At 33.4% G+C, this 18901-nt stretch overlaps 1 protein-coding gene and 1 long non-coding RNA gene across 5 annotated transcripts in view; one reads left to right on the top strand and one right to left on the bottom strand.

Annotated features, from left to right (window-relative positions):
- Positions 1-1626: 1626 nt before the first annotated feature.
- Positions 1627-18901, bottom strand: part of LOC142338624 (uncharacterized) — a 28602-nt gene continuing 11327 nt past the window's right edge. Inside the window, exon 3 of the long non-coding RNA XR_012758994.1 lies at positions 1627-1734. This is a non-coding gene — a long non-coding RNA (uncharacterized LOC142338624). The remainder of the gene's footprint in view (positions 1735-18901) is intronic.
- The window catches only part of LOC142338570 (uncharacterized), a 120680-nt gene continuing 103415 nt past the window's right edge, over positions 1637-18901 (top strand). Inside the window, exon 1 of one of the 4 annotated variants that reach the window (XM_075388377.1) lies at positions 1637-1775. The gene's annotated coding sequence lies outside the window, so the exon portion shown is untranslated. Of the gene's footprint in view, positions 1776-9258; positions 9526-10198; positions 10534-18901 lie in introns of those variants that run through there. The other 3 variants (XM_075388395.1, XM_075388413.1, XM_075388405.1) reach the window with 3 other exon arrangements.

Genomic DNA, 18901 nt, shown 5'->3' with positions numbered 1-18901 from the left:
TTTTTGACTGAGTGGCGTCATATTCTCATTGCTGTTTTTTCGTGTAAATGTTCTTTTGGTCACGTATCACCCACCTTGCTCTCAAACTCAGTTTCCCTGTCTCGATAATTGAATTTTGCTAGGAACAGAGAAGGTCAATAAACGCTATCTCACTCTAGTTGATGGTTTCCTTGCGGGCAGTTATATAAATCTAAGTCAAATGACATCACACGAAAATATTTTTTTTTGGTTTCATTCTTTTTGTTTACAAAGCTGTCACAGCTTTTGTCTTGCAATCTGACTGTAATGTTTGGAAAGTGGTCACTATAAATCAAAAATGGTCACATTTGTTAATTGGTCTCAATCAAAATTTGTGGCAATTATTTTCTGCAATTCTTCATCGAACTATTTTAAAATGTCAATCGTTTGACTTTCGTCTAAGTATAAACTACAAAATAGCGAAAGCTTTTTCATCCCTACTGGTCTCTAAATATACTGGAACTGCCAAATAGGCTTGAATTGATAAGGGCTATTTTTAGAGGTTTCAAAGCCAATCCGTCATGATTAGATCGAGAGCAATTCGTCTGAAGTTCGTCGGTTACGTTTAGGATTTTTTATATAAATTTTTGAACTACTTTTATGCGGTAGTATCATATCAAGGCTTGTACTTCATCATATCACCACACCTAGTTTTTCTGAATTGTAATGCTAATAAGGGTATTATTGACATAGAGAGTCATAATTTGTATTTTAAGAGCAGCACTCGACCAATTTCTCAGAATGCGCAGATTGTGAAATGTAGTCGAGAATGCTTTCATCAAATAATACGAACAGTTACGTAGTGTGTTGGCCCAACCTTCTTTTAATGCTGAGTTAATTAGATTTAGATATAAAATTCAAGAATTTATTTCAATTTTTCCTAAAGATGGACGTGGTTGTGGGAATGGATATCTGAATAGAATTAGGGAAAAGAATTCACGCTGTGTTTGCAGGCCTATTTTTCTTCTCACGTCCTTTCCCTTCTCTGTCAGGACCTTCTCTTTTTTAACTTTCCGCATTTCTCGCCGTTGGATGAATTATCTTCCTTGATATGGTAGTGGTTTTGACCTGTTTTGGATTTGGCTATGATGTGATAATCAATCATCATGACCATAGTTAAGCCATATCCCTTTAAATTCCTCCATTTACTATTGTGTGTTTCCTGGATGGCGTTAGCATTACAACATGTTCTTCGTTGCGCTCTGGTTTCTGTATTTATTACTTGGGTGTATGAAGAAGAGTAATTTTATTTAGCAAACTAAGAGCGCGCTTTGCTCTCTACCTGCTAACTTGATGTAAGTGTTGTTTTATAACCGATTTTTTTTTCTGTTCAACTTTGGTATTCTCTCAAGTGCTTCATCTTGTCTGTCTGTTAATATTCGGTACTTATAAACTAAACTTTGCACTTTCAAACAGTCACATTTCAGGATTTGTAGATGTGAGGCTTTAGCGTAGCAGATTTGTGCTGAAGTTTTTTTGCCAAAAAATGCCAACGCTGTAAACAGAGTCAGATTCTCCCAAACCCACGTTGCCAATATTATCATATCCCAATCTCTGGATTATCGCCAACCTCACTCCTCAACTTCTCATCTCTGTTTATTGTTTTCTCTCAGGTCAGAACCAATTGAATCATCATTGTTGACGCCAATCAACAATTGCCGAAAAGAAGCCACTTCGCCCACTTGATGCCACTGGTGTTGGATATGACGACAAGTTCTGAAACAACGTGAACATCTCACAATTCAGTCGGGGAAGAGGTAAAATCTTCAAAAGTTTTCTGTTAGATCACAGATTCTTGGAAACCAGTTATGCAAGCTTTCTTTCGACCTAGTTTAAAATATATTATGCGTACTCTAGAGATGAAACACTGAATCGCAAAGCTAATGTGCTTTATAAAATCATGAGATATTCTCTTCAGCAAGAATGATAGAAACAGAAGGCAATGATCATTGTGATCGTGGGCGCATTTGCATTTTGAGCCATTAATAGAAAAACATTTTACATGCTACGCTCATGCCGCTTTGAAAACTTTCCATTGTTTCTACAGATAAGTTTTCATCGAATGGTATCTCTATTTACACTTTATGAGTTGCAAGGCACTTCAAGCTTTGTATTTACCTAAGGTTTATCTGATATCAAATTTACAACATATGATCATCATTATTAACTAATTTTTCTGCAGCCGAATCCACGATACTAATATTCAATTGCAATTCTAAAAAAAAATTTATTGCTACCAAATAGATCTGGATTGCTTTAGTTCCCTGCTTTAGCACCCTGGAACTCTTAAATTCCAGGGTGTTTGGCAACTTGCAGCTTTTCAATATTTACGAATACTCCAACGGAGCTACTTTCACTGCAATTGATAGTAAAGCTATGAGGCAGAGGGCTTTTGTCGTGGGCATTTTAACAATTGCATTAATTGTTTTCCAATGCTGCGTATTTCTGTTTTTTTTTTATTAATGTCTTAACATATCACTTGCTTTTTTACTTAATAAATGTCTCCAATTTTATAAAATTTTTGGTCTTCATCTCGTTCGCATGCTTCGACGCTTTTTCATTTCAAGATTTTTTGTTTGATATTTGATTCAATTGAATGTGTCAATATATAGATATCGAGTAATTTCTCTCGTGCGGAGTTCGAAGCAGTTATTTTAGCCGTATGAGTCCTTCTTATCCAAAGTTCTGGCTAAATTATGGGTTTACTCTACTTATATAATTCATCTCAAACGGACTTTATGAAAATTTGTAGTATACCCTAACAATGAGACTCGGTGATTTGTGTTAGCAAATAATGTTTCGCCTCCGCTCATCCACATTTCTGACTTAGTTGACTACCAAATGAAGGCGAGATAAACTCTAAGAAAGACTCATACCAAACAATTTTGAACAATATGGGAACTTCCTTAAAGTTTATCTCGTCTTCATTTGGTAGTCAACTAAGTCAGAAATGTGGATGAGCGGAGGTGAAACATTATCTGCTAACACAAATTGCCGAGTCTCATTGTCAGGGTATACTACAATTTAAAATCTTCATTACAAGTCCGTTTGAGATGAATTATATATGAGTCAAGTAAACCCATAATTTACAGTCAAACCTTCAAACAATTAGATTTTTTTTTTTAAAAAAAGTGAATTGGAGCTGTCAATAATGAATGGAAGTTATACGTTGAAAAAAAAGATCAAAAAGTGAAAAGTTAAAAAATATTGATTTTTTTTCAAAGCAAATACAATCAGTGTCAGTAAATCCATAAGCTATCCATAAGCTTTGAATGCATTGAATAGGTTCGTTTATACTTAGGAAACCAAATAGACCTGTAATTATTCAGAATAAATAATACGACTACAAACAATAACCAATACATGCAGACACCAACTTTGTGAAAAATAGTGCTAAACGGTCGAAGCGAGGAAAACCATAACTGATTCACTGAGTTGGGATTCACTGAGATGGATTTGTTGAATTGGGCCGCCTTTCGATGAGAGTCGGTTTTTTCTTTAATGTATAATGCGAGAAGAAACCAAAAATAACCGCAAAGATGGGTAATTGTCCTAAAATCAGAAATTTGAGCTCGTATTATAAGAGCTATAAATACCTTATTCAAAACATGAGACCGCTCAACAGAGTAATTTTTGATTCGGTAGAGAAAGGACGGTACCTGAACTGCCCTTAATGAGATTATGTTTCAAGTTGATAAAAATCAGATTAAAAATTTGTCAACGTTCAAAAATTGAAATGGTGTTTTAAAAACAAAAGGACATATGTAGAGTTTTTAAAAAATACATGCCTTAAAACAACCGGATTATTTTTGGCTGCAAAATTATGAGACCAGAAACTGCCTTGGTATCGCTGACCGTCTTTTAGAAACGCGTAACTGCCCAATTTTTATGACTTTAAGAGAAAACCAATTCCTTATTTGTTTGCTCGTAAAGCATTATAAACAAGTAATTAATATAATTTAAGGTAAACACCAAAAGGAGAAGGGATTATTGAGATTCTTTTTTCTATCGTGCCCATTTGGTTGTAAGACAATATATTTATAATAAAAAGCAGAACATGATGATAATCAACGTTTTAGTTGAATCAATGTGCTAAAATGAATTAATCAAGCTCAATTTTGTTAACCAAGAATGAGTTTTTGTATTATGGTTTAATTTTGAGGTTTATTTCTGGAAATTTTTCCGATTTCTGTGGATTGATACCTTAACACTTTAATTTATAAATTAATTTTTTGTTTTTTAATTGTTTTAATATCTTCAGCAATATTGACAATGTGGTTAAAAACGCGCGCGTAAGCTTTTTTGTTGGATTGGAGAAAGTTTGCGTTATGTTATTTAACATTGAAACTGCCTGTTGTTGACCCATTTTGCCATTTAATTCACTGATGTTTTATATTTTTGACGTGAATTTCCATGAAAATCTTTTCAATTTTTCTTTTAAAAAGGTTTTATTTTTTTTGTATTCACTTTCAATTTTATCTCACCATTTTCTTGATTTTTATAGATTGGTCTCACGTCTGTTTTGTTTCTAGTTTTGTCCGCTTAATTGTGTTTGATTTTTTAAAAGACTGATTACTTTATTCGCTGTTTATTGAGGATTTGTTGCAAATTTGTTGGCGATAAATAAACCATGAAGCTCCTGAAAGCCACTTCAGGCATCCAGTGATTCGTGTAACTTAATAAAAAAGAGAAAGATTTCATGTGTTGGACATCTTTATTTGCTATTCCAATATTGTTTTGTGTTTCAAGAATTTAGTATCTTGGAACCTGATTTCAATTAGTTTTGGCTGCTTTTTGCAGTCAGCCATCACTAGGATAGGGTGATTGCCTGGAAAAGAATAAGGCCGTAGATTGCGAACGCAGTAGACCGCTAGAAATCGACAGCATGAAGTTTGCATTCATTACGCTTGGCGTATGTGAAGAAAGCGATTTAATATGTAAGATTTAGCACATGGAAGCAAATTTAGCTCCTTGATGTTTGTTTACCACTGTTACCACATAGGAAACAAATAAGGAGGCTCGGTAATGTGCGTTCGCACATAATGTTCTGACCCCGCTCATCCAAATTTCTGCTTAATTGTCTACCAAATGAGGATGGGATAGAAAACTTCTAAAAATTCAAGTACTTTTTGAAAATAACTAGTGTATGATTAAAAAATTGCGTCCAATTCAAATCACTCAGTTGACAACAAAATGCCGCTTTATGAGGCCGAGGAGATTTGCCGTTATTGAGAATACAAGACAAGACGAAAAACAAAATCAAATATCAATAACAAACAATAATAACATCCATAACCCGATGTCTATCTGTTGAAAAACTTAATTACAAAGTCTAATTAGAGACAGATAAAACCTAAGATAAACAAATTAACCTGTTCTTTGTTTTTTAGTAGATAAGAATTGGAACCCCTTTTTTAATACGACTCGGTAACAAGTAGACAAAAAACAACAAAGGGGCTAACATAAAGTTACGCTCATGTTTTTTGAAAGCAATCGGTTCCAAAGTATTGAAAACGATTAGATATGCACTGAAATCATTAAATACGTTTGTAATACGATCAATTATAACTCCATGAATTAAGACATTGCGACCTGTCATTAATAAGGTTTTTCTCATACGAATACGAAAAAAAACCAAGTACAGAATAAAAAAAAAAACTCCGGTCAATTTTGCGAAAACGGTGTCGAAGCCGTTAAAACCATTATCTTTTCCCTGAGAGAAAAATTGTTTGGTTGCGCGTTTTTTGAGCGCAAGTAAAGTAATAATTGACCACTCATTAATGAGACAAGTAGTCAGGAAAAGAGCAAAGTTAGAAAAAACGTTTTGTTTTTTTCCAAAACAATTAGTTTAAAGGTCAAGAAAATGATTAGCTATACCTTGAAGTGACAATTAAGTTTATTTTCCCCTAAACGAAACCATTGTGATCTTTTTAAATCAGAATATTACCTACCTTAACAAAATGTCTTTTATCAGAAAAGGTCATACGTTAACAAAAATAACGTCAAATACAGACAAATATCAAAAAAGAATGAAATCGAAAAACAGGTGTCAAACACGTTATAACCGTAATTAGCTCGCTGAAAATTTTGAATATGTTTAACAGCGCGTTTTTCTGCCGACGCAAATATTGTAATATTTGACCTGTAGGTAAATAGAATAAATAATAAACGAAAATAGATAAAGAACAGAACACGCAAAACTAAGAAATATTTAAATTTTCTGAAAACGATAATTTTCCAAGCCATGAAAACTATCAGCTATCAATTCAAGACATTATACAGGTTTCTTTATTCCCTCAACAAGAGCCATTGAGACCTGCCATTAATCAAAATATTTTTTACGGTTACAAATTAAATTCAAAGACAGACAAAAACTTTTGATAAAATTATTTTTTTGGCAAAGAAACGGCGTCGAAGCCGTTAGAACCATAAAATCAGTAAAAACTTTTTTCAAGTTTGCCTTCTTGGGATGCCAAAAAGCTGATATCGGACTTGAAATTATTAAAACTGGGAATTAAAAAGAAAAAATGATTCAAAGCTCTAAGTATTTTTTGCAAGCGGTTATTTTCAAAGTCATGAAAATCAATCAGCCGTAAATTGAATGTTGTTTATTTCACCACGGAGTCAACTGAGACTACAAAGCAGAATTTGTCATACGTTTTAAAGAGAACTTCAAATACAGACAATAATCAGAAAACAATTTTTTGCAAAAAAAAACCGTTGTCGAAGCTGTTGAAAACGTAAATTTTTCATTAAAATATAGATATCTCCATTTGCGATGTGACATGTGACCTATGATTATTGAGAATCGACAAATAGGCAAAAAGAAGAGAAGATAAAAAAATTGAAAAATTCTTTGGAGAAGTTCCCTAAAGTGAAAATCCATAAATAGGCTCATATGTTCCTCCATAACAACAGTCCGGAGATAATTTTTTATTCAGCAATTCTCATACAACTACACGAAGAAGGGAAGAAATTAAAGACAAAAATGAAATGAATTCCAATAAATTTTTCTAGAAAACGGTGTGGAAGCTGTTAAAACCATAATCTATTCCTTAAAAATTAAGTACAATTGTGCCTATTTTATCAATTCCAATAAAATGATAAGTGCCCTATCAATATTTGGTAATATGACAAAACCAGGAAACAAAACTAAAAAATGGGCAAACGTCCAAAAATCAACCAACGTTTTTTTTGTGAAACTAGCAGTTTTGAGAACAGAAAACATTTACTTAAAGCCTAAAGCCGACATAGAGCTTAGAGTTCAATTAAGTTGAAGATGCATTCTGTCTTTGCTGAAATTAAGCTGCAAGCTGACCAAGAAAGTGAAAAATAGTGGCAAAGCTGTACTGCTTCTTAAAAGCAATCGACAAAAAAGTTTAAAAACTTTAACCGGCAATTGTTCATGAAGCCAATTGACCTGTCAGTAGTAAGCCTTGATATGAATTGTTCTGTTATGTTGTGAACGTAAAAAAGCGATAATTTTTGGAGAAAGAAGACAGCCACTGATTACAATCGTGATTATTTTTGGACTTCAGAATTCCACGATCAGGCCATAACTAGCCTTTAACAGTAGTGGCCTTTTCCGTTTTCAACTTCTGGAACGTTTTTTCAATGTTGACCTGTTTTTGGCATTATCAGATTCTTGAATAAGATTTTCTACAGAGTTAGGTTCAATGTTAACGTCAGGATGGTTATTGAGAATCCGATTAGAAAACCATTCTTGTTTTTGTTTATGCTTCGACAATAAACGTTCTTTCTCTTTCAGTCATTTGAGTTTATCAATTTTCATCAGTTTTAAGTTTAATATAGGAGTATAATTTACTCGGGTTCAAATGTTTCAAATAAACATTCTTTTCCAACTGGAGTATTGATCGAGGAGTGGGATATTATCGAATTATTATTAATCACATCATGTCATTAAATAATGTCACTTCAATACTCCTTTCTCCGTGATGCGTTGTAGATTCTTGAATTGACTATATGAGAGTTTAGGCTCAGGGACAGTCGGTGGAATGCTTTCTCTTTGCCTACTATATTCGATATGCTCGTCAAAGCTGCCATGTGGCAGTTTGCACCCAAAAAGAAAACCAGTATTAAATTTCGGAGTGATAATTTTTCCGCTCTAAAATTCTGAATAATAATTTTCCAAACAGCAGATGCTATTTAAAGTTGGTCACAACCAAGAGGCTGTAATGTTTTTTCAGCTTAATTGTTGGCAAAGAAAGCCTTATTTTAACAAAAATGATGCGAAAAATGCACTTCACATGACAGTTGTTAAGAAAAACTGTAAATCTCAATAACTCCTCGAAAAAAAACAGTTTTAAAAAATTATTGAATATTTACGCATGACGGGCTTTCTATTGATACGACTAACTACTCTACGATGCATTTATCAATCGGCCAAAAATGACTTCAGCATATAGATCCTCGCCCACTAAATTCTGGTCGGAACAATTATTTTGATGGTTTGAAGTTTTCAATGTACAGTTTTTGCTATTGATGACTAAGTGAAATTTTTAATGTTTTTTTCCACTATTGTCTGATTGTTTTTATCGGTTTTGGTTAGCTTTACAGAATTACAGGAACGTTGACTAAAGTATTTGAGAAGTTGTAAGTTCCAATACACAGTTAATTGTTGTGATCTTATTTTTGACCAAAGTTACCAAGAAATCAATTCTTTTGTTTCCGCATTCTCATTTAATAATTGTTCTTCTTAGACAATCATGAAGACCTCTACAGCGCGTAATTTACTGCCAAAATGTATGTTATTTTGTTATCATATAAACAAAAATGTCTGGGTATCAAATGTTTTTCTGACCTCTATTTTTGTCTTTTGTTACTACGTGTTATTATACAGGTCGTGTTTAGCGTCGAATTTGAATTTTTCTAGGAATGAGTTTAATAGACGGTTTCTTGGATTTCAAGATTCTTTGGATTGTATTTGAGAACTTTTTGTTCTGCAGTTTCACGTGGGCATAAAAACTACACTTATGGGTCTGCTGGCTTTAAAACCTTCACTTTTAATCCTGTTTTTGCATTATAAAAGTAAGTCATACGTTCTGATTTATTTTTATAATGTGCTGATTCAGTTGCGTTGTTAAACCTCAAACTTCAAAGGCAATCTAGCTTATCAACTTCTGAGTCAATATATAGTTGGTTACAGTGAGCCATTGAACGTATTGATATAGAAACGATTACGTTTATTATTTTTATGCTTTTCATAAAACAGTCACCAGAGTATTAGTAACAAGTTCCATGTAATAATTCTGTCTGACCACCAGAAGTTAATGTACTTAAAAATTTTGGTTTTGTTTACGATGTAGCAAACTTTACACTTCAATTGTCACTGTCCGGAGCTAGCTGACTGGCTGGCGTGTTCGCTCATGCGTTACATAATCTGTGCATTATGATGTAGGTTGATACAGCATTGTTTGTTTGTTTATTATTTGCTTATTATTCGACAACTGTGTGATCAATGGACTGGCACAATAATACATCAAAAAGGTACTGCATTGCGTTGCATACACATGCATCCCCACAAAAAAAACAGTAGTGAAATTTTTTATAGTGTCTAATTTCGTGATTGTTTTCTGCCTGTGCTCCAAATGCTATTCAAAAACAGTTGTACCGTTAGAAGTGCACTATACGTAACATTCTTTTCCATGCCTTTGATTTTTTACGCTATAGTGAAATTTTTTACTATCTGAAGTGAAATAGTTTGTTGCGCGCTATTTTTCTTTCTGTGGGAATAAATTATGGATGCTGCTGTAGTACTTCCTTTTGGATAGGGAATCGAAGCTGAATTTAGCTTGTCAGGTTCACTCAGCCTAATTCGTCTCAATCTAATGAGAGGCCAGTTGATTTCTAAAATTTTCTGAAATTTTTTAATTGCCGTGAAACATTTTAACTATAGATTGTTGGCGGAATAATTTTGTTTCATATTTGGATGTTCGATATTTTAATTTTTTGTTTCATATCGACGACACAATCAACGCCTTTGTTTAATATAAAGAACTCAACTTTTCTATTTTTAAATTTGTCTTTCAAAGGTTCGGCTAATTGTAAGCAGAAATCAGTGTATTGTACATTGTGTGCATGGACCGTTTCTAGTATTGCTGAACTGAAGGTCGTTTATTCCCCCCTACTATCATATTCTTTCTCTTCTCTCACTCTATTTGCGTTTGGTCGACTGCTATCCCGCTCACATTCCCTAAACATTTGCTTACTACTGTAACTAGACTCAAATTCTACTGTCACCGAATTCAACCGCAGTTCTGCATCAATATTCATTCAACATAAACAGTCTAACAGCCTTGCACTTTGAAGCAGTCTCCTCCACTGTGTTTCTTACCATTGGTCTGTCTTATGCAGCGTAGACTAATGACTAGTTGATTTGTAATCCCCTTTCTATTACGCTCCCCTTCCGGCTTCTGTTGCAACGCTTTATTAGTTCATCTGGTTGTTTATTGCTCCGTCTCAAAGGCGGGTTTAAAAATTCAGCATTTATTTTGCGTGAGTTTATTGTTTTGATTTATTTTCAGATGTGCTGTGCCCTTTTTGAGTGATACCACCAATTTTTTTTTTGATTTTGCTACCAATTTCAAATAACAAATAGTTCAATTGTAGGTGCTACTAAGTGCATAATCGCTTTTCGTTCTGTTGGAAACTTTTGTACCCGAGGTTAATAATTCAGGTACAATAAAGACGAATACAACGGCAAGGGATTTCTGTATGGTGCATTCGCTCATTAACTTTTGATGATACTTCTAATTTTTGTTGTTTTCGTAGAAGTTTTGTAAACCAACTAACATTGAATGCAGACAAAATGGAATGGAACTTCATTTCTGTAATGGAATGGAAAATGGACAAAGCATCAAATTTGAAGGAAATATTATAAAGCCTTCATAAAGCTGCCGATATATTGGAATACAAATAGATGCGATCTTGACATTTGATAATCAATTGAATGTTGTTTTGATCAAAATGGCAACCGCTATTCGCTCACTATCTTGTTAGGGATCAAATACTTTGAAATTGAAGTCACTAGTTTTTAAGTTAATTGTATTGTTGCATCTATTTCTCAGTGGATTTTTTCGAGATCTCTCCGCGAAAGGATTACAGCGCTTGAAATGCCAGAATAACTGGGGTATCAAAGTCTGCTATATCTGACGAAAGTACGGCCACAGTCGAGATTTATTCATCAATTCAAACGTTCTTCTAGCTAGCTTTTTTGATGAAATCTTCATAAAGATCTAAACATACCCGGCAGATTGCCGGAAAATAGCCGCCATTGATTCCAATAAGCATGATTGGGATTGAAATCACAGAAAATATTGAAAAAAAAGATTTTTGTACAAAAACATTTTTTTAAGTCCAATTTATTTTGATGGCATTTCGTAGTTGAACATACTTCTGTTTCTTAGAGAGAGGCTACAGGGGCTACTATCAATAACAATAAGCATTAGAGAGAGGTAACTAATATTTATAGGAACGACGTTCAAATAGCGGGCATCTAAAATAGGGCTTTATGGGTTTATCCCGTTTCTATTTCTGACTTCAATTTTTCATACTGACTCTGTTCATTTTGAATTGCTTTGCTGAGCAACTGATGTTCAAAATCACTTTTAGCAGAATGAGAGAAGAGAGAAACTAGCCTAGAGAAGTCAAAAAGATTTCACGCAAAATGTTGAAAAGGCGGCAAAATGAGGTAAAGCGAAACTTTTTTTTATTCGACGAAGTAAAAAAACATAGCAGGACAAGTCCTGACGTACAATTCAAAGAATTTTCATTGACTAAACAGAAAACTAGACCTAGAACGGACTATGAATGGATTGGTAAAACCATTTAGAAAAAAATCCGATCCAAAAAAGCAGTAAAAATCAAAGTCAAATTGCCGCATTTGAACAAAAAACCACTAGCGAGGAAGCGAATTTTTGTTCAAACACCGTTTTCTCACTCTACTTTAAATTTGGAGCGAAAACAATTCACGCCGCAAAACCACTCGCTTTTTCGCTCCACTTCCTGTTTCGGCGTGACCAAAATCACTACTCCAATTTGAATTCAAAAATCATGAAAATGTGTGAACAGATCTTAAAAAAAAAGACAGCGCCCCAATACAATTCAAATTCTTTGAATTGTAAAAAAAATAGGAGCGCTATAATAGCCGGCTGAGAAGATGAGGGCGGCTATTAATAAAGGTAACATCAGAAGTCTCACTAAAACCTGCAAAACGTGTCAATTTCAGCAAAACAAAAGGACGAAGCAATTAATACTTCAAAATCGGAAGCTATGCAAATGAGGTCACATATCTCTAATATTAAACAGCATTGGTAAATGGATCAAACCGCCATGCAATGGCAGGGTAGTGATAAACAGTTTAACATTCAAACATACCGTAAGAGTTTTTGTGTAGTCAGTACGGACAGTTACCTTTGAATCAACAGGTGCAATCCTGTCGGCGCTATTTTAACTTGTAGTGCGAACAATCAAAAATGATGGATTAAGTTTTGCTGAAATGTTCCATTATAATTGCAGATTTTAACAATTTAAATATAATCAAATTATCAGAAAACATGTGAATATTTAACCTTATGGTTAGGTTTTTTTTTGAATCTCAAACATGTAAATTCGAGTAACCCCAAGGTTAAAGTTACATCTTGTAATATTATAAATCAAACATACTACATCTTTCCTTTGAATAACTAAATATAATATTTAAAAAAACAGGTTCAGTTTCTAGTTTTTGTGAATTATTTTTATAAAAATAAACTTTTAAAGCTTTCAACTTTTTTGTCCATTGGAACTCGTTCGTGTCTTTTTTGCATCTCTTATTTTAATACTTTTTCAAATTGTTCTTTGTTTTTTATTTCTTAGAGCTCTTGGAAGTTTATTCCATTTCCGAACGAAGTTTCTTACAATTGAATTTTACTAAATTTCGATGTACATTTTGCTGTGAGACAAAAATCATATGTACGATTATTTACTTTAATTTCAACAACTCCGATTATTCTGAATTTTTTTGGTCTTGTATCTTTGTTTGTAGGACTATATCGAAAAGTCTATTTGAAGTTTTTGCTATTTGAAGTTGTGCTGGAAATATTTCATTTTCAAGAAGTAGTTGATGAGCACTGTTTTTTTTGGTTCGAAAAAAGCAAAAGTTTTATTGCGCATCGTGTTTGTTTGTTTATTCTGTCAATTGAGTAGGATGGCAAACTTTGAAAAAATATTCTACTAAATTCTAAGTGCGACAAAACAGGTGGTCTAAAGAGATTAATTCGATTCTTTAAAGGTATTTGATTGCGTACCAATCAAGTTGATCTGATAGCTAAAGCCATTTTACTGATCACGTTATTAATTTGTTTTTGTCAACTCTTTTTTAAGAATTACACCTAGGTATCTACATTCATCTGTTTGTTTCAATGATTGACACATGAATTTAAGTTCAACGCAATTGACAGTTGGTGACTTTCCATTTTTGTAAACCATTATTTCTGTTTTCCCTTCATTTAGATTTAACTTGTTTTGTTTCATATATTGTTCAGTTTCCATCAATATTTTTTATTTTTAGTCTTTGCTTCTAAACACAATTCCTTTTTTTCAAGACTTAAAGTTGCTGTGTCATCTGCAAATTTTAAAACATTCGAACTTTTCCCTATTTCCTCACCAAAGTTGTTTACATAGATATGAATACTAGTGGTCCTAGTACAGTACTTTGTGGAACACCGTGTCTTATAATTGTCCAGTCGGATTCAACTATTTCACATCTAACACATTGTTTCCTGTTAATTAGAAACGAATTCAATAAGAATCTTGCGTTTTCCCAAAACCATATTTTCAATTTTTTTGAATCAAAATGTCCAAGGATATTGAGTTAAAATCTTTCGCTAAATCCAAAAAGATTGTTAAGCCTATATCTTTTTCCTCAACGTATTGATTTTTTCTCTCAGTGCAATTATATTAAGACACGACTTTTTTTTGGAAACGAAATTAATTTTTGTTACTTATTTTATTCATATCTAAATGTCCCGATAATAGCTCCAAGAGAGCTAATGTTGGAGTAATCAAAATTGGTTGATAGTTTTCAGGGTTACGCCTGTCGCCTCTCTTATAGATTCGAGTTACATAGGCTTCCTTCAGAATATCAGGGACTGTGTTTGCGTTTATACACTCGTTAATAGCAAATTGTAAATAGGTTCCAATGGACAACTTTCGTTGCCCAGGAAGGTATATACCCTGGTCCAGCTGATTTTTGTTTTGGTAGTTTGTCAATAACTTTATATAGTTTTTTTCTGGTGCAATAAATTTAAAAGCCAACTTAGGAGCAGTTATTTTGACCTTAGAGTCAAGGCGGGCAAAACAATTTTCAAACAGCTAGCGATGTTTTTTCATCTGATATTACGTTATGGCCCTCTTTCATTTTTGCAATTGTTTCTGTATGTTTATTTGAGTTAATTTTGGTTTTAATAAATTTCCATTGTTCTTTTGAAGTTGGGAGATTCTCGAAAGATTGTTTTGTATAATCGTCAGATGCTTTAAATATTTTTCTATTAGCATTGTTTCTCAGTACTTTGTAACTGTTAAAGAGCTCTTGATTATGATCTTTTTTCCATTCAGTGAACACAGATGCTTTTCGTTAATGACACTGCGCAGTTCTTTTGATAGCCATTTTTTGTGCTCCCTTCTTAGTTTCACTTCTATATTTTTCAATGGTGCGTGACTATTTAATACATTTTGGAACATTTCAATGAATTTTAAAAAATTCCGTTTGCTCCAGTGTTTTTGTACATTAGTGACCAGTCTTGCAAAGCAATATCACGGTTAAACTTACTTCTTGTGTATCTTCTTTTAATCTCGCATTAATTTTTCCGCCTTTTGCTGCTTACATTCTAATTTCAATGATGATTGATATACAGTAGTGAAATGATCATTTTCGAGTATTGACTCTATTATATCTGTTCCAAAGATTTGATTTTTAGGAATAAAGCAGTGGTCGATTAAAGAAAAGTTTTCTCCGTTTGTCCATGTTGCTTTTTTTGTGTTCATGTACTGAAGCTCGTTATCTGCAATGAAATTGTTCAGTAGTTGTTTCCCAGTTTCTTTGAGTATCTTTATGTTGTAATCTCCAAACAAGGTTAGATTGTCAGTGCTAGAGTAAACATTTGAGATTTCTGATGTCATTTTATCAAGGAAGAGTATCTATATGCCTACACCTCCCCCTCTTTCCAATTCAGTTAATGATGATCTCGGCTGGTGAATAAATTGATGACTACTGCGTAGAAAAAAATCTGGAATAGTATTGTTCTCTTTTATTCATGTTTCGGTAACAGCTAAGAAAGACAACTGTGCGAGAGTTGTCAAAAAATTTGATATTTGTTTGTATTTGTTTTTCAGGCTTCTACAATTCATGTACTTGAGATCATCGTCTGTTCTGTTCTTTTCTTTGTAGTACTGGTCTATTGTTTTCAATTTTTCTATTTGAGCTGGGCCAGGGTTTGTTTCAATATCTTCTTTTTATGCAGACTATATGATATGACGGATGAGAAATTTGTAATATTGATGAAACCGAACCCAAGTGAAAACAAATTAAAATAAATCTTGACAAAATTTAATTTTTGGTTTTTTAGTATGATTCTAGTGACTTTTGAAAAACGCAACTCCCCCCTTACAAAGAAAACCTCTTATTAAAATCACAAAAAGAACTGATGTTTTCTTCAAAGAAACATTCAGCGTTTCTATTAAAGAACGCTGAATGAAGAATTAAGTCCCGAAATGTATCAGAATTCATTGGGACTTTTGAAGTAATTCCATCCACTTGTGGATGCCAAAAAATTTGCTTTTTGCTGTTTATCACGCATTTGTCTCAAAGATATATCATGTGATGAACAGTTGTAGCCATTATTTTTTATATGTTTCCGCAAGGTTGTAACTATTTTTTTTACCATACATGTTTGGGTGCACAGAATCTTGTCTGATATCGTTTGCCTCAAAACCATAATTCAGGATGTATACATTGGACCACTGGAATTCGTCTTTAATTTGGTCAGCAATGCTTTTGATTTCTTGGTTTTAGGCATCAATTTCTTTGTTTGTCGAGTCATGTCCGTATAATCTCTGTTCAACTTGGGGAATTTGGCATATAGCAACCTTATTGGGCTTGAATTTATTTAAGCATTTACTGACTAAGTCACACATTTGCTCAGCTTTTTTTCCATCAGTACCTTGGTCGATAGCATTGTGTCTCAAATGAAAAACAAGGCTTTCAGGTTTTGTTGCAGCCGAATAAGAGTCCATAATTTTATTAACATCGCTTATCGTTGCCGAAGGGTATGTGTATTGCAGTTTCACTACTTATATCACCCTGTTTAACAAATTTATACGTGCTGTCTGATATGACAAGATCTTTAGTGAATCGTGGTACAAACTTCGGAAAAAACTGTCTGTTGTCGGCATAAACTTGTTGAGTTTCTTTGTCTTTGCATCCATCAATCATTTTGGTCAACATTTTCTCAGTTTGTCACCTCAAAAAAATTTCTGACATTGCTGGGCCATTTAGTAATTTGCTGTTGTTTAGAGCTGTTTCGAGTGCTCTGTTTTTTTTCTATCTTTTTTTAGTTCTGTTATTTTATCCTGTTTCAAGTTACTAGTATCGTGTGATGATCTTTTGTTCTCTTAGTTTTGAAATTTCTTGAATGAGTTTATCTTTGGTTCATTTCGCTAGAACAGCCGCTTCCATTTTGTCGCTGGATACACTGGGCTTGGTTATAATACACTAGCGACTCATTCGGGAGAAAAGGCAGTGAGAAAAACAACTCAAAACTTTGACCTAAAAAGACCTGAAAGTGAAACAATTGTTAACTTGGAAAATATTGGATTGGTCTCACCAGCTGAAAAATACTAAAAGAAGTCCCAGATGAGAGTGCCGAACAGTTGATTCCAGCTAAGATATAAGTTGTGATTAATGAATATCTTCTGATTAGTGCAAAAAAGACTAATAAGTTGTCTTAAGAAAGAAAAATTTCATGGATGTATTCCCTTCATGAATTCTTGTTTGCAAACCAGTAAATGATATCTTGATAGTTGTTAGACACTGGGTTTTTTTAAGCTATATTTTCTATAAAGCTGAATACTCAGATCGGAAATTCAGATCTCTTTTATCGTTTTAATATTGAACTTTTTGACCGATAAACATTTTGGTTTTAAGAGTGCCACGTTTATCAATGAAGTTTGTAAATTAACTGTTTTAAAATGAAAACCATTCGTTTGGAAAAAAATTAAATAGTATAGCGTTTTTTTAGCTTTTTTGAAACAAAGAGCTTTAAAAGAAACAAAGAGACAACGCAGACTTTTTGACAATGTTTGAAACCAAATAAAGTCTTTGGAGACAATGCAAGAGTTGTTTTACAATTTTTGATCCAACTGAAAATGGCCCGCAATCACAAACCTCAAGCAAAGCACCCAGGAAAGTTAAAAAACGCTTTCACTGCATTGTAATTTTTCTAAATACTCGGCAGTTTTGAAATGGCAGCTCAAATCAAATTTTTGGTGGCTTGGTGACCTCTCAAAAATGTTGAAAAAAGTTAATTAATTACGCCCAGAACTGCAAGCAGTATCCACCGTGCTTAGCCTTCTTAAAGCAAGTGCTGAAACTTTTGTATAATAAATCTAATTGTAGATTAAATCTATCTAAAGATTAAGTATTTCTCTTGTAAAATAATTGAAATGAAAAGTAAACAGTTTTTTGTCATATGTACTAATTTTTTGGGATTTAGTTTTGTTCTTTCCTCGTGATCTTATGACTAAATGCATAATATAATAGGAATATCAAAACCCGAAATAATCTGCAGATTTTTTTGGCAAAGATGGAGCTCTACCTCCTCCTCTGATTCTATTGTTCAAAGTTGAAGTTCCCGTAATTTTTTTTATATACGGTTTAAAAATCTTTTGTCTTTTGTAATATAACCTAAGATTTATTTAAAACGGCAAACAAATTGGTCTTTGTATGCAAATTGGGTCTGTACATTTTGTTGTTTTTAACTGATTTATCTTGTTCATGGATATTTTTTGCCCGGTAAGAACATCAACTGAACTAAATCGCCACTGAATGATTGCTCATCAGTTTTGAATTAACTGGTGGAATAATTTCCGGGAAGCCGTAAATCTTGTTCATCGGGAAGCGTTTACTGAGAGACGTTTGAAGATAAGGATATGGTTGCAAATTCCCTCCTTTGAAATAAAATAAAATGAAAATTCTTTGAACTGTGTGTTGGCATAGTTCATTTGGAATTTGCGCTCCTGACTACTCAGCTTGAGATTAAGGGATAGCTATAGATGTTCATTGGTTTTTTCAGGGATTATGAAGTCGGCTTTTGAGTGTTTTCAATATTCTGGTTGCCTGGCTAATTAATTGTTGCTGATACTTTTGCTGCGTTTCCATTTGATCTTAAGAAAGGTTGGTGGCTGTATGGTTAGAATTGATCTTTGTCATTTTTTTTAATCAATGCTCGTGAGTTGTCGTTTTTCTGTCAAGTTGAATATAGAAGGGCCTTTCCGTGTCTAATCTATAAAAAAAACTCAGCAAAATTGAAATCGTAAAATCTTGAATGATTCCTGTATTATTCATTGTCTATTTGTATCTCGGAGAACTTCATGGTTTTAAGTTTCTGTGTAGTCTCTCCATGCACATGGGTTGAATCAAGTGGGCGCTTGGCTCCTCATTTAGTTTGTCTGCCTGGGGGATTATTTATTCAATAGTTGGCTTAGAGTGTTATCTTCTACTTGGCTGTGCTCTAGGCAAACTTCACTTGCGAAAACTGGTTGTGATATAACAGAGTTTTGTTAGATTTAAGTGCAACTTTCGTGTTGGAGTGTGCGTAGGAATGGT

Source organism: Convolutriloba macropyga, chromosome 1 (genome assembly GCF_964194025.1).
Source record: "Convolutriloba macropyga chromosome 1, txConMacr16.3, whole genome shotgun sequence".
NCBI lineage: Eukaryota > Metazoa > Xenacoelomorpha > Acoela > Convolutidae > Convolutriloba > Convolutriloba macropyga.
The sequence above is the reverse complement of the archived record's forward strand: the minus strand, read 5'-3'. Positions and strand labels throughout refer to the sequence as shown.